Consider the following 12,902-nt stretch of genomic DNA (forward strand, 5'->3'; position numbering starts at 1 on the left):
TGAATTGGCAGTTTCGAATAAGGACAACCATTAGCTGTCAAATGAAAATTTGTGGCATACCAGGACTAGAATCAGGATTTCCCGCTTATCAAGAGCGATCGCCTTACCATTTGGTTATCTGTGCACGACTCACGGCGAGACCCAAACTCGCATGCATGCATGCATGTCCAAAGGAACATGCACTGCAACGACTACAGCCGTTATGAAATACATTAAATGAATTCGCAGCTGCGAATAAGGACAACCATCAGCTGTAGAATGGAACGATGACAATGAAAATTTGTGCCGGACATAACGGATGCACGAGTACAGATCGTAGACGCATGGTTGACGACATATGGGTGTTTGAGTCTGCCCGAGAGTCGCGCACTGATAGCCAAATGGTAAGGCGACCGCTCACGATAAACGGGAAATTCGAGTCCCGGTCTGGTGCAAGTTTTCACTGTCGTCATTCCATTCTACAGCTATGGTTGTCCTTATTCGCAGTTGCGAATTCATTTAATGTATTTCATAACGGCTGTAGTCGCTGCACTGCCTGAAAGCAACTTTGTGTCGTATCAGAATAACACAGGCACTGCAATATCGTATTAAATGGGACAATTCTTTCCGCAACTTTTGGCTGCTCTGTTTATAATGGTCATCAGTTTATAATAGATAGATCAGACGCAGCGAATAAGGGTTATAAGTAATCATATTTTGCTTAATACAGAAATGATAACCAGCAGAAAATAGACGTTTCGATCTGGACGGCTATGCAGTTGAATGACTAATCAATATCAAATACGAGCACCTAGCATCACGGCATACAGGAAAATGGGGTGATTATGGGGGCGATATAAGATGCAGAATTGACAGTGCACAATGAATTCTTAACGAACTCAAATATCTTCCAAGTACTGGTGAGTTTGTGAAATGCAAATTAGTATCGTGAGTTAAGCAACGTTTCGTCTTAGACTCTGGATAAACATAATGCATAGGAAATTTATCAGAACATTGCTTTATGACGCAGCACTTACTTGGCTGATACCCCGAGAAAATACAATTAGCGATATAAACTGACGGAAAAAAATAATCGCAATACCCAAAAATAATTAATGTAGGGTAACGAAATTCCTGAAATACATTTGTTTGGGTAACATACTTAGGGTATTAATATCGTAGTATCACAGGTTAATGCAAGTGCGAAATAATCCGTTACAAATGTGAAATGCTGGTAGATTAATAACACGTGTAAGCAGTGTCAGTCTGTGGGATACAGTTCCATGCCTGTTGCACTTGGTCAGTCAATATAGTGACGGTTAATGTTGTTTGTGGATGACGCTCTAGCTGTCGCCCGATGATGTCCCATGTATGAGACTGACGATATACCATCAGACTTTCGGAAAAAACATCATCCACATAATTCCAAAGACAACAAGAGCCAAAAACAGCTTAACAGCTCACGCATCCAAGTTGCTGACAAGAATAACATACAGACGACTGGAAAAGAAAACTGAAGATGTGTTAAATGACAATCAGTTTGGATTATTCAGGGTGAAAGCATATCAATGATCAAATTCGCTGACACTGTTATTCTGAGTGAAAGTAAGAAGGATTTCGGGATGTGCTGATTGGAAGGAACAGTTTAATGAGCACAGAATATGGATTAAGAGTAAACAGAAAAAATTAGAAAGTAATGGGAAGTAGCAGAATTGAGAACGGTGAGAAACTTAGCGTCAGAATTGGGGATCATGAAGTAGATGAACATAAGGATTTCTGCTGCTAGGCAGCAGAATAACCTTTGACGAGCGGAGCAAGGAGGATGTCATGTCTGCCTTTTATAAGCAAACTAGCACTGGCGGAAAAGGCATTCGTGGCCAAGAGAAGTCTGCTAATTTCAAACATAGGTGTTCACTTGAGCAAGAAATTTCTGAGAATATACGTTTGGAGTACAGCATTGTGTGGTAGTGAGACACGGACTGTGAGGAAACCAGAACGGAAGAGAATCGAAGGCTTGCAGATGTGGTGCTACAGAAGAATGTTGAAAATTAGGTGGACGGGTATTGTAAGGAATGAGGAGGATCTCCGGAGAGTGGGAAAGTAAAATAACATGTGGAAAACTCTGAGAAGAAGAAGAGACAGGACGACAGAACAGTGCTAAGGAAATAGCTTCCAGAGTTCTAGAGGGAACTGTAGGCGGTAAAACAGTAGAGGAAGACAGACATTGGAATGCATCCAGCAAATGATTGAGGAAGTATGGTGCAGTTGTTACTCTGAGATGAAAAGGTTGCCACAGGAGAGGAATTCGTGGCAGGCTGCATCAAACCAGAAAGAAGAATGATAGCGCAAAGAAAAATATGTTCCATATGTGCTCGACTGAAGACAGATCTGGTGATCGAGCAGTCCACGGCAACATGTTGATACTTTGTAGAGCATGTTGGGTTACAACAGCGGCATGTGGGCGAGCGTTACCGTGCTGGAAAACAGCCCTTGGAATGCTGTTGATGAATGGCAGGACAGCGGGTCGAATCACCAGACTGACATATAATTTTGTAGTCGGGGTGCGTGGGATGATGACGTGAGTGCTCCAGCTGTCATTCGATATCGCTACCCAGACCACAACTGCAGGTGTAGGTCCAGTGCGTCTACAAGGAGACAGATTGGTTGCAGGCCCGCAATTGGCTTTCTTCGAACCACATCACCTACATCTACATCATAGCCTGCAAGCCACGTAATGGTGTGAGGCAGAGGGTACTTTCGGTACCATTATCTACTCCCTCCAACCCTGTTCCATTCGCAAATAGTGTGTGGGAAGAATGATTGTCGGTAAGCCTCTGTATTGGCTCTAATTTCTCGAATTTTCTCCTCGTGGTCACTACGAGAGACGTATGTGCGGGGAAGTAACATGTTGTCCGAATCCTCCTGAAAAGTGCTGCCCCGAAATTTCAATAGTAAATCTCTCCGTGAAGAACAACGCCTCTGTTGTAACGTCTACCAATGGAGATTGTTTAGCATCTCCTTAACGCTCTCTCGCCAGCTAAACGATCCTGTGATGAAACGAAACGCTCTTCGTTGGATCTTCTCTATCCCCTTTATCAGTTCTACCTGATAGGGATCACAGATAGATGAACAATATAAGCGCCTTATAGGCCACTTCTTTCCTTAAGATTCTTCCGATGAATCTGAGTCTGGTGTCTGCTTTTCCCACTATCTGTTTTATATGGTCATTCCACTTAAGGTCGTTCTGGATAGTTTCGCCTAGATATTTTACGGCAGACGCTGTCTCCATTTGTTTGTCATCAACAGAGTAGCTGTGCAGTAGTAGATTTCTTTTCTTATGTATGCGCAGTATGTTCCATTTATTTACGTTCAAGGTCAAATGCCAGAGCCCGCATCATTCATCAATTCTCTGTAGGACGTTCTGCAAATTAAACTATCCTCTGGGGTTGCTGCTTTGGTATAGACAACTACATCATCTGCGAATAGCCTTAAAGAGCCTCCGATGCTTTCTACTAGATCATATATATATATTGTAAACAGCAACGGTGCTATCACACTTCCCTGTGGTACACCGGATATTAACTTTACATCTGTCGATTTAGCTTCGTTAAGAGCGACGTATTGAGTTCTATCTGCAAGAAAGTCGTGAATTCAATTGCAAGTCTGCTAGGATACTCAGTAAGCTTGTATTTTTTTCATTAAAAAGCAATGCGGGACGATGTCAAATGCCTCACTGAAACTAAGGAACACGGCATCAACCTGAGTGCCATTGTTCACTACGTTGTGGATCTCATGGAGGAACAGAGCTAGCCGAGTTTCGCAGGATCTCTGTTTCCGGAATCCATGTTGATTTTTATAGACGATCTGTTCACTTTCGAAGAACGTCATAATTAAGCATAAAATATGTTCCATAATTCTACAACAGATTGACGTCAACGATATAGGTTTATAATTGTGTGGATCTCTCTTACGGCCTTTCTTAAAAACGGGAATGACCTGCGCTTTTTTCCAGTCGTTAGGTACCTTTCGTTCCTCAAGCCATCTACTATAAATTACTGCTAGAAGGGGAGCAAGTTCTTTCGCATAATCTTTATAGAGTCTTATAGATATCTCATCTGGTCCTGATGCCTTTCCACTACTGAACGATTGTAGCTCCTTTCAGTTCCGCGATCGGTTTTCTCAATATCTGCTATTTCGACGTGCGTACGACGACTGAAAGGAGGGACTGTGTTACGATCTTCCGCGGTGAAACAATTTCGGAAGATAAAATTCAGTATTTCGGCCCTCACTGCCACCAAGGTAGAACCAGCTTCCATCAGAAAACACAACAGACCTGCACCTTGCCCTCCAATGAGATCTCACTTCACAGCACTGAAGTCGCAAATTGTGGTGGGCTGGGGTCAGTGGAATGCACGCTACACGACGTCTGGCTCGGAGCCGTCCTTGGAGTATTGAGCTATAACAGTTCGTTACGTCACGGTGGTGCTAACAGCTTATCAGATTGCTGCTACAGGTGCAATATGATGCGCCAGAGTCATAGCCGAACACTATGGCGCCACGTGGCCGTCCGGAGCATGGACTCCTTGCGAACGCACATTCTCGAGACCACCGCCGCTACCAATCATGTACAGTGCCCACATTCCTACCAAGAGTTTCTGCAGTATCGCAGAAGGAACATCCAGCTCCTGGGAGCCCTGTTACACGAGCTCGTTCAAACTCAGTGAGATGTAGATAATGGCGTCTTTGTCGTCTTAAAGGCTTTCTTGGTTAACATCAATTAACCACGTACAATCTCAAAGGTAACTAACGCTCACGACCGAGTGGGTATTTAAAACAAACCTGATTTGCATTCTCATAGTGGCGTTACTAGGGCCATACTTGTGCGACTGGCGCGAAATTTGAATAGACTTCATCTTTCAGATGTAGAAACGTGCCTACCAAATTTCGTTTATGTCCCATAATTCCTTCTTGGTGTTGCGATTTGTTTTTTCGTTAGTGTAAGAGGGAGAAGGAGCCTTTCTCAAATTTCCCGTTTAACACTGATGAGTCTTTAAGTGTTTGGTATTATTGCCAATGGAGAATGAACTAAAGGCCTTAGAAACTTTACATCTCGCTCATAAACAGGCCGAATGCATTTTAACAATAGATGGACTGCCGGATGGTAAAACTCCCTAATTGTTGCGTCACATGAACGATAACGATGTACTTTGCTGAGATGTGGAAAAAATCCTAAGCTGCATCAAACGCTGAATGAAAGAAAAGTGGACGGAACAGTTAACTAGTACGGAGAAGAAATTCTCGGCCATAGAACTTTCGTCTGTGACCCGGCGTCGAATACAACGTCATGGTACTGAACAGGTAGAGAAGAAAACAAAAGGTGTTTATTACGTTTTAAGTATCATCTTGTAAGTATTAACCTTCGACCTTGAAGCTTAATGTTATTTGTTCTCTACATTTTCACCCTTCAAATGGATTCGTCTCCACAGCCTTCCACAAACTCGTCGGGTGATATCAGTAGCATGCTCCGGTGACGATTTGCCATTACGAGAATAATCTGTTTGCACCACACTACAGCATTCCTAAAGAACACCCAGCATCACCTTCCCCGATGATGATTCGGCCTTCGCCTCTTTCGGCAGTGATGAATCCACATGTTTCCACTGCACGCTTTTCTCCTTTCTGTCGGGGTCGGGGACCAGTACTCGTCCACAATGATTAGGCGGCTACACATCGATTTGACACAGCTGCAAAATTTCTGCTGCTCCTTGTGTTCGGTGGGCTTTGCCATATTCAAATTGCCGTGCAAGATGCTGAAAAACTGTAGGGGGCGATCAGATGGTTTCCGTTCGAAGGCCGTAAGGTCCAAAATAGACACGCAAATCAGGGAAAAATCACCGTTAGTGATGTGTCGGCAGCTGGGCCAACACCTTGTAGATCGAAGTGGCTGAAAGTGCACGCTAAACTAACGCAGACGGGCGTGAAGTACTGGAACATGAGACTTATTAATGAATAAGAAGAAAAGTACGTAGCTGGAATAATATACTTAACTTTATTCTCTTGTTGGAATACATCTCTTGAATAGTAGTAAGCTATAAGCACTTATACAAATGGCGCCTTGCTAGGTAGTAGCTATGGAATAAGCTGAAGGCTATTCTATCAGTCTCTCGGCAAATGAGAGGAAGACTTGGTAGGTCTGGTCGCAAGCTATGTCGTCCGTACAACTGGGGCGAGGTCTAGTCCGTGTATTGTGACCTGCCATGTGGTGGCGCTAGGATTGCGATTACACAGTGGCGACACGCGGGTCCGACATGTACTACAGGACCGCGGCCGATTTAAGTTACCACCTAGCCAGTGTGGTGTCTAGCGGTGACACCACATTCCTCCCCCGCAAATCGGCGAACGGTCGTGAGATAAGGCTTCCGCCCGCCGTGGGGAGGACCCCATGTTGACGTATGCGATGAGGTGGGGAGCCTAACAACAGGCGAGGCTGTGCCACCCGCACCCGGCCATTCGGTCCGAGGGGAGCTAGGAAACGCCTGCAAACCTAGTCCAGGGTGCACGTCAACATGAGGTGTATGCGCACGTAATGAGACAGAAGGGTCGACCTCCATGTGGTCGGAGCACCCGACGGGCGAAGACGACATCTGGTCCGGAGCGGGCAAGAGGTCCATGGCGGAGGACGGCTGGTCACGGGAAGCGAGCGGCGGCGCGTGACCCAGGGAGGCGCCAGGCGGTTGCAGCGACGCGTCCACTGCGGGCGGCGCCGGCGGCGGCTGCGGCGGCGGCGCGACGCCATGGGGCAAAATGGAAGGCAGCGTCGGTAACACCTGGGGATGAGGCGAGCCAGTAGATGGGTCCCCAGGGCGCTGACCTGACGGCACCGTCGCTGAAAGCAGACGGGGAGCGGCAGAACCCAGGCGACGACAGAGGCGCAGCTGATTGAGATGCCGACGCACCTCACCAGAGGCCCCCAAAACCAAATACATCGCGCGGCCGAGGCAGCGAAGAATGCGCCCTGCGAGCCAACGCCGTGAACCGCGATAATTGCGATAATAGACAACGTCGCCAAGAGCAAAAGCAGGAGCCTGCCGCTGCACAGGAACCTGATGCGGCGGATGTAGCAAAGACATCAGGGTGCGATGAGATCGACCATGGAGCAATTCAGCCGGCGAGCGACCATCGCGGGGCTGAGAGCGATACGAAGACAAAAAGAGCAACAAAGCGTCCTCCCGAGAATGCGACTCTTTCAATTTCAACATCTGGGACTTGAAAGTCCGGACCAATCGTTCAGCGGCACCGTTTGACTGAGGCGAAAACGGCGCGGACGTCAGATGTTGAATACCATTGGCCTTGCAGAAAGACTGAAATTCCGCGGACAGGAATTGTGGGCCATTGTCGGAAACAATAGTCTGCGGAAGACCTTCAATGCAAAAGATAGCAGACAAGGCTTGGATCGTGGCAGAAGACGTCGTGGAAGACATCCGGACAACAAAAGGAAAATTACTGAAAGCATCGACCACAACCAACCATCGAGCATTCCAGAATGGACCAGCAAAATCGATGTGCAAACGTTGCCAAGGGGAAGTGGCTTTCGGCCATGCAAAGAATTTCCGCGGCGGTGCGGATTGTTGTTCCGCACACGCCACGCAAGAGGAGCACATATTCGTAATCGCAGCATCGATTCCGAACCAAGTACAGTGCTGACGAGCAAGCTGTTTCGTTCGCACTATACCCCAATGTCCTTGGTGAAGAAGCTTTAAGACAGAGGACTGTAACGAACGTGGGACCACGACTCTGGACTGATCATTATCGGAACGCAACAACAAAACACCACGTCGTACAAAAAGTCTCTCCTTGTGAGCAAAAAAACGGCGAACCAAAGGATCCTCGATCCGTGACTGTGACAAGGGCCATTGCGTAGCAACAAAACGCAAAACAGTAGCAAGGATAGGGTCAGCAGCTGTGGCTGTAGCTACACGACGAAAATCAATCGGAAACGATGCGACCACGTCATCGGTTTCCGAATCAATGAACATGCAAGCAAGTTCGGAAGAATCGAATGCCGTATCCTCAGCAACAGGCAAACGGGACAACGCATCAGCGTTGCCGTGCTTAGCAGTGGACCGATACAAGATATCGTAGCGGTACTGCGAGAGAAAAAGTGACCAGCGAATGAATTTCTGCGCTGTACGTGGAGGTACAGGCCTGGTCGGATGAAAAAGCGATGTCAAAGGTTTGTGGTCGGTGATGATTGTAAAGTGACGACCATACAAGAAGTCATGGAACTTGGTAACACCAAACACGAGAGCTAAAGCTTCTTTCTCTATTTGTGAATAATTTCTTTGCGCAGATGAGAGCAATTTTGACGCAAAGGCAATAGGGCGATCATGCGAGCCATCTTTGTGCGCAAGCACAGCACCGATCCCGAAATCCGATGCATCAACCATCAACAAAAGGGGTTTCTGGGGATCGAAAGGCGTAAGGCAAGTATTTGAAAGTAACGCCGATTTCAACTGGCGAAAGGCGCGTTCGCATTCCGTCGTCCAGACGAACGGAACACCGTTACGGCGTAAGCGATGAAGCGGAGCTGAAATGGAAGAAGCATTGCGCAAAAATTTATGATAATAATTTATTTTACCCAACACACTCTGTAGCTGTTTCAAATCTTGCGGAGCAGGTAAGTCCTGTATGGCACGGAGGTGCTCTGGACTCGGATGTATACCTTGGGCATTTATGACATGCCCCAGGTAGGGTAAGTCCCGAGCAAAGAACACACATTTGTCCTGTCTCAAGCGAAGACCATTCTGACGCAAGACCTGAAATAATGTTCGGAGATGTTGCAAATGTTCTGCTTCTGTCTGTCCTGAGATCACAATATCGTCCAGATAGTTCGCAGCAGTAGGGACCGACGCACAAATAGTTTGTAAATATTGCTGAAACAATGCAGGGGCGGAGGCACACCCGAATGGCAGTCTTTTGAAGCGATACAAGCCAAGATGCGTGTTTACCACCAAGACGCGCTGGGAGTCTTCGTCCACAGGTATCTGCAAGTACGCATCTGCTAGGTCCAATTTTGAAAAATATTTTCCCGGGCACAGTTTGTCAAAAAGATCTTCCGGGCGGGGCAAAGGAAAAGTAGCAGTCACAAGTTGTGGATTCACAGTGGCCTTGAAGTCCACACAAAGTCTCAGTTTTCCGGAAGGTTTTGGCAAAATTACTAAGGGTGAGGCCCAGAGAGAAGCCGGCACACGTTCAATTACACCTTGAGATTCTAAATCGTGTAATGTTCTGGCGACCTCATCACGCAATGCGTGGGGAACATTGCGCGCTCTGAAAAATTTCGGTTGCGCGTTGTCTTTCAATTCCAAATGTGCTGCATAGTTCTTAGCGCAACCAAGGCCCGGTGCAAAAATGTCTGCAAATTCTTCACAAAGACTAGAAACACTGGCGGAAGGCACAGTCTGATTCACTGATAGGACCTGATTTACTATAGACAAATTAAACAATTGAAACAAATCTAAACCAAACAAGTTCACTGCACTAGAAGAACGAAGAACGTAAAACGATACAAGTTTTGTCTGTCCCTTGTATGTGGCAAGAAGGCTGCACTGTCCTAACACAGGTATATGCTGTCCGGAGTAACTATGTAACTCAACATTGGCGGCACGCAATGGCGGTTTGTCCAGTTGTTTGTACGTGTCGTGATTGATCAAAGAAACTGCAGCTCCGGTATCGAGCTGGAATGGGATCACTTTGCCTTCAAAGTCTAAGTCCACAAAAAGTTTATTGTCCTGCTGACGACAAGAGCGACTGTCACGTGCAAATTGAACTGATACAGGTACAGAAGCACTTGCGACTTTACGGGATTTCCTGCGACGTCGACACACACTTTGGGTGGGACGAACACAGTCACTGTTAGCTAAAGTGTCACTGGACGGGTGCGAATGAACTACATTAATGTCCATGGGCGAAGGTCCACGAGCCTGATTGTCCTGGGTTCGATTCCGGCGCGAAGCAAAAGGCCTGGAATTATTGCGATTGTCTGATCTAAGCTTTTTCTGGCAATCACTTTGAACATGTCCCTTCTTTTGACAGTAAAAGCAAATAGCTTGGCGTGACGGGCAATTTTCACGCGAATGTCTAGTTGCACACCGCGGGCATGATTTCACTGCAGTTGCTTGCTTACGCGGCGCACGTGTTTGCGAGCGAGGCTGCGACGGGCGCGAGGGCCGCTTAGCGTCCCGTGCAGCGGGCCCGGCGGGCTGATTAATGTGACACACTGCTGGCGAAGTTTCAAATGAGTCCTGAGCAAAGTCAAGTGTGTCTTGCCTATCCAATATGTCTATCACTTGTTGAAGGGAGGGATTTACGAGTTTCAAAATCTGTTCCCGTATGCGAACATCAGAAACGTTCTGTGCTATTGCATCACGCACCATTGTATCGGAATATGGGAGGCCACATTCACAGGCAAACGCGCAGTCTCTAGTAAGGCCTTGCAAAGTTGCAACCCACTCCCTATTAGTCTGACCGGCCGTACGTTTTGTACGAAAGAACGGATACCGTTTTGCAACTACATTTACTGTTTCTTTGAAATAGGCATCTAAAGCCGACAAAATTTCCTCGTAGGTCAGAGTTGCTACGTCGCGTCGGGGAAACAATTTCACTATCACACGGTAGGTAGACACACCGACACAAGAAAGCAAAAACGGCTGCCGCTCTTGACCTTGAATTCTGTATGCTGCTAGGTGAAACTGGAACTGGCTGGCCCACTCAGTCCAGGTTTCGCACGTGGCCTCAAAGGGCCTAAATGGCGGTGCGACAGCGTTGTGTGGCTGCGGTAGCGAAGAAGCGGCGGCTGCCGCATCGGGTTGCAGCGCACGTTGACCCTGGACGAGCTGTCCTAGGGCTTCCAATAACGCCTGCGTCTGCTGATTCTGCAAGCGAAAAAATTCGGACAGTACATCTGGAGATTGTGGCGAAGCCATGACACAAGCAAATCAGAGCACAAAAAGGGAAAAAGAACAAATCAGTCCAAAGCAGAAAAAACACTTTCTCTCGTCGCCATGTGATGTGTCGGCAGCTGGGCCAACACCTTGTAGATCGAAGTGGCTGAAAGTGCACGCTAAACTAACGCAGACGGGCGTGAAGTACTGGAACATGAGACTTATTAATGAATAAGAAGAAAAGTACGTAGCTGGAATAATATACTTAACTTTATTCTCTTGTTGGAATACATCTCTTGAATAGTAGTAAGCTATAAGCACTTATACAAATGGCGCCTTGCTAGGTAGTAGCTATGGAATAAGCTGAAGGCTATTCTATCAGTCTCTCGGCAAATGAGAGGAAGACTTGGTAGGTCTGGTCGCAAGCTATGTCGTCCGTACAACTGGGGCGAGGTCTAGTCCGTGTATTGTGACCTGCCATGTGGTGGCGCTAGGATTGCGATTACACAGTGGCGACACGCGGGTCCGACATGTACTACAGGACCGCGGCCGATTTAAGTTACCACCTAGCCAGTGTGGTGTCTAGCGGTGACACCACAGTTAGCATTGCGAAAATCACCCTACCGACGCACCAGGTTTAAGGTACCCGTTAGGTAAAACACTGTGTGCTGATGCTTGGAGCAGTCCGTGACTACCTGCTGTACATCCTCGTCGAAATAAATCGTCGAATCTTGAAGGCCTTTTTTAAGGAACCGAAGGCATATCTGGAATCCCTACTATCTTCAACCCCAAACGGGACACATATCAACATCTCTTTTTCACCAAAGGGTCCAGGAATAATAATAGCTGAAGATCTAAATTAGGGTGAGCATGTAACTTCAGTGAGCAAGAAGGCATGAACATCTCTCCATGCCCTGCAACAATATAGATATCTCTTGCCTCTTGACCTGAAAAAAAAAAAACCTGCACAAACACTTACCTTTCTAATTATTCATCACAGCGATGTTATCCAGCAAGGCTTTCTCAGGAAAATTGACGGCGCCTGCAACTGGTTATGAATGCCCATGTTCTTTGTATCTGTGATGTTCGACAGTTTGATCATATTTCACCACCATGTGCACAACGATCCTGGTGCGTGCAGACAAGCGCAGAGGTTTCGAGAGCCTTTGTCTTCTCTACCGTCTTATCCATAAACACTGTCACTCATACCTCTCCTCGATCTTAACGCTCTTACCTGAACAACATGGCAGAAACACTCGCTCCCATCAGAGCAAAATCCTTCTGTCTCACTCCATCATTCAGGCACTTACTCGAAGTCCTTCTCACAAGGGAACCTCCCCATCGCACCCCCTTCAGATTTAGTTATAAGTTGACACAGTGGATAGGCCTTGAAAAGCTGAACACAGATCAATCGAGAAAACAGGAAGAAGTTGTGTGGAACTATGAAAAAAATAAGTAAAATATGCAAACTGAGTAGTCCATGCCAAAGATATGCAACATCAAGGATAGTGTGAGCTCAGGAGCGCCGTGGTCTCGTGGTTAGCGTGAGCAGCTGTGGAATGAGAGGTCCTTGGTTCAAATCTTCCTTCGAGTGAAAAGTTTACTTTCTTTATTTTCGCAAAGTTATGATCTGTCCGTTCGTTCATTGACGTCTCTGTTCACTGTAATAAGTTTAGTGTCTATGTTTTGCGACCGCACCGCAAAACCGTGCGATTAGTAGACGAAAGGACGTGCCTCTCCAATGGGAACCGAAAACATTTGATCGCAAGGTCACAGGTCAACCGATTCCTCCACAGGAAAACACGTCTGATATATTCTATACGACACATGACAGGAATATGTTGTCGACCCACCTAACTTGTAAACTTGGCGAATGGGTAAAAAGATTCTTCTACCTTGCCCGATTTAGGTTTTCTTGTGGATGTGATAATCACTCCCAAAAAGTGATGAAAACATAAGAGTTTGTCACATAAACTGCAA

This window comes from Schistocerca nitens, chromosome 4 (assembly GCF_023898315.1).
Source record: "Schistocerca nitens isolate TAMUIC-IGC-003100 chromosome 4, iqSchNite1.1, whole genome shotgun sequence".
In the NCBI taxonomy this organism is placed as follows: domain Eukaryota; kingdom Metazoa; phylum Arthropoda; class Insecta; order Orthoptera; family Acrididae; genus Schistocerca; species Schistocerca nitens.